A 4,495-nucleotide genomic window follows, 5' to 3' on the forward strand; every position below is an offset into this window, starting at 1 on the left:
AGTAAGATGTATAAAGGAAATATCTTTAGGCTATTTCAGTGTGAAACCAATGTACTTAACAGAAGAGGCACGAGCAGTGACAGTGGCAGCACCTCAAAGGCAGCTTTGCAATACCTAAGCTTGTTTTCTTTCTTCCTTCTTCCTTCCTTCCTTCTTTTCATTTTTATCCATTCATCAAGGTGCCAAGAGTACCAATTTCATTGTCTTTTTAATTAGCTGTGGCTTAAGTATTTAATGTCAATGATTTTCTCAGTTCCTTTACAATAACAATTTATTTTAACATTATTGATGTTCTATGGCATAATTTCCCCTGAAAAGACTGATAAATAAAATTGAAGACGAAATTATCCAGAATCCATATTTTTCATAACTTTAGTGAGAGTCAAGCTGGTATGAGGAGGAACTTGAAGAAATGAGGAAGCTGAACAGATGGCAGCACTGTACTTACATGCCAGCACACTCCAGCCTGCAGTCTGTCCCAGGTTTTGCCAAGGCCAGAAACAGTGAAACTGATAGTAGGAGCCTGATCCAACTGAAAAGGCCCACAGTCCCCTAGGGTCCTCAAAAGCAGGTTTCCTGGCTCCAGAGCAAGGAGCCCAATGTGAAGCCACACCGCACGGAAGTGCTACATACTCTGACCTTCTGGAAGTTTGTGTGTTGGAGCATATGGTCCCTTTCAAGGAATAAAAAGATGCATTCTCTAAGTGACAGCAATTTTTTAAACAGATAAATAGACTTATGGGGACACAGTGGCTTGTGTCAGATGACTTGTTCATTTGGTTCTTTCCTATTTGTGGCCAAGAAGTCCTTCTCGTTGTGTATTCTCTATTTAATATATGTAGTAGAGTATATTAGGGAGAAACAGACAACATCAAGAGGAATGCTAATAGGTTCATCTCCTCAACCAGTAGCTCAGAGAAGCTGTGAAAAAAATTCTTGACAATAAAAACAGTTGTAAGTAAACAAACAACAAAGAAACAACCCCTCCCAATAAACCAAAGCAATTTTCTTTGGTTCTTTGATGTCCTTTCAGCAGCCAAGAAGATGGCAAATTAATAATTAGACAATAAGCATAGCCCCGTTGCCAGAACAAGGTCATTTTGATTAGTGTTCCAATTAATACCCTTTGAGGAAACTCCATTAAAGTCATTGGTAAAATTAATGTGAAACAAGGGTCAAATGCTAGAGAAGCTTAATGCTTACACTTTGAGCTGCCCATTACATGTAACAGTGAACATTTAGAGGAAACAAAATATCTAACATTAATAGTCTGGTGCAAGGTATGCTATTATATGTGTGAGGCGTTCAACAGCCAAAAGAGTCATTTCTAGGAATACTAAATAAAATGTTTATTATATATATATATATATATATATATATATATATATATATATATATATATATATATATATATATATATATATATATGTTGAGTCATTCATGAATTGCTCTGACAGAGTGTCTGATTCTGTGTAACAAGTGAGAAATATATACGTTCACTTTCTCACAGCTCCAGAAGGCGGCCAAGGTCAAACATCTGCATCTGGGTAGAAAGTTTTTGCTACATGCTCTGGAGGGAAGGAACACTGTGTTCTCACATGGCAAAGGCATTCTCTCGAGATTGCAGTGCCCAGTTAATTGTGTTATATTAGAGTTGTGTGCTTTGGGGGAAGGGAGAGCAAAAACTCAAATGAGCGTAATGAGAAATTTTATAGTAAACCATATCATAGTACGTTGTTAACGTTTCACAGTATATTGATGAAAGCAATGTGTTGACTGTTCTCATAGTTGCCTGTCCAAAAAAAATTGAAATCAGTTAAGTAAAATTTTATGATCAGCATATGCTGAGTATGAGAGGGATAGTGGGAAAAGAGGTTGGAGAGCCTGGTCAGTTTTGGGTCGCGGAAAGCAAATTAAAGATGTCTTAAGGAGGAAGTGATGCTTGGGTTTTGTGATTAGGGGGTGGGGGGAAGGAGAGCATATGATATTCCAGTCAAAAGCACAACATCATTGCCACACTAGGGTCCCTCTGTACCTTCAGTATGACCTCATTCCATGGCAACGCCTCACTAGTAACGTGATTTGTTAGGCCGTGTAACTTCCACAGACCTTCATTAGACACCTGTTAGCACACCCACAGAATTTTATTCAGTCCTCCATTAGTAAAATATCACCTTAGCCATTATGACTTACATCATTAATTCACAAGCTTTATGGATAACAGGTATTTCTGAAATTGAGACAAATATGTGTGGTCCTTGTCTTTCTTTTAAAACAAAGGAATGCTAGGAATGAAATTCTTTTGTTGTTGTCTTTTTTTCCTCTTAGACTATGGAATAAGCCTATGACATTCTTTGGTTCTGCTAAAGTCATATTTCAATGTAGAAAGTTTCTTTACATTGAATTACAGGTGGCTTTGGTAATAGATTTACTGTCAGGCTCACATTTGTAAGCCTTAGTTGAAGGCTGTTATTTTCTGGCTAAGAACAGAATTCTATCAACAGTGGTTACAGAATCATGCCAACAATCTGGCAGGTACTGCGTGATCCATGCTTTGAGAAATGGCAGCAGTGTCCAGAGGCATACTGCTCCATTTAAAGTCAAACGACTCACTGTAGCAATAACAAACACATTCGTTAGCTTGTGTCATGCATTTTTGATCTTATACACACTTCTAAAGTGCTGTTTAGGAACTTACAGAATGTGAGTACTGATCAAAAGTAGAGAAAAGGAAAGAGTCACAAGTAATCTGCAATGTGATTTTCTAATGAAGTAGCATGCGAGGACAGACCGAGCATACGTCTCGCTTTATGAAATAACTTCTTACTCAACATACATGCAATGCCGAGACAGCTGTTGTGAGCAGGCCTGTGAATGCTGGAACGGGATGCTGACACGATAAGGATACTCACAAACCCCAACACTTGCCTTTCTTGAATTCCTGCCCATGCAATTTACAAGTCTCTGCCTGAGAAACCCGACATGGTCTCCAGCTGAAAAGAACGGATGAAAAGTGAACACGTAGAACACCGTCCTTAACATTCAGCCATCACACCAGCAACCTGACCCAGCTAAAGACTGTTTAAGAATTAAAATCCTTAGTACTCTGTAGGGATCACTTTTGTCCTTCTTCAATTTTTAATATTGAGTTACCAGTAGCCTCCATGTCAATCTCTCCTTTAGTAGTATTTTGAAAAGCTGAAACCTAACATGCAATGTCAAAGCTAAACAGCAAGGACAGTCTATGAAAGATGGCCAGAGGTCATAGGGCAGGTGCTCCCTCCCTAAGCCTAGCCCATGTGTTCTACTTAAGTTACAAACAATGCCTTAGTACCAATATATCCTGTAAATATTATGTATTCATTGATTTCTCTCTTTTTTTAGGTTTTTTGGTGGTCCTTTATTCATTCTCTAAACAAATATGTGTCTAGCTCATATCACTCGTGTTTCATTTGTAATTATAGTATGTATATATTTGTTTCAAAAACACAAAGTATATAAGTGCCGTTGATTTTTGCAATTACAAGACCTAATGTGTATTGATTATCTCTATGTATCATTCAATATGTATAATTTAAACTATATATAATTAATACATAATATAAATTAACTCATGTTAAATTAAAAACGCCTTATTGAATGAGTTGCATAGAGAGTAACTAGTCTAAAGAGGATTATGCAGATAGGAAACGTCAGATGTATAATTGGAGAATATTAAATAAAGCCCCACACACATATGTGATCGCTGTGAAGAAGGAGCCAACTGTTTCGAGTTTGGCAGAGTGCTTATCTCACTACAGCTTTCACCCTTCCCCCACATGAAAAATGACTGTGCTCCACGAAAGAGGCAGCTTCTTTCAATTCTCCTCAGGGCTAGTCTGCTCTGCTAGGCTAATTCTGCTTGATTCAATGGGTATAGGGAAGACTTACTCAGACCTCAATCATACCTCCTGCCAATCCTCATCAGCAAGGCCACCATTTGAGCTAGATTCCATAGGTCATACTTGAGAACTGCTAGCTCTTTGTAAGTTCCTTTGCCAAATGTCAGTATTCCTAACATAATGCTTTGCACCAACATATACAAAACCTTAAGTGGATTTGTTAGTCCACAGCATTTCCCATAGTGACAAATAGAGAGCATAGTCCCAAAAGGGGACTGAACAGTGAAGGGAAGACTTTTTTTTTTTTGTTTTTGTTTTTGTTTTTGTTTTTGTTTTTGTTTTTGTTTTTATTTATTTATTTTTTTTATTAATTTATTCTTGTTACATCTCAATGTTTATCCCATCCCTTGTATCCTCCCATTCCTCCCCCCCCCCCATTTTCCCATCCAAAATATATAAAGAACTCAAGAAATTAAACACCACCAAACCGAATAACCCAATTGAGAAATGGGGCTTGGAACTAAACAGAGAATTCTCAACAGAGGAGTATCAAATGGCTGAGAAACACTTAAAGAAATGCTCAACCTCCTTAGTCATCAGGGAAATGCAAATCA

This window comes from Acomys russatus, chromosome 8 (assembly GCF_903995435.1).
Source record: "Acomys russatus chromosome 8, mAcoRus1.1, whole genome shotgun sequence".
Classification (NCBI taxonomy): Eukaryota; Metazoa; Chordata; class Mammalia; order Rodentia; family Muridae; genus Acomys; species Acomys russatus.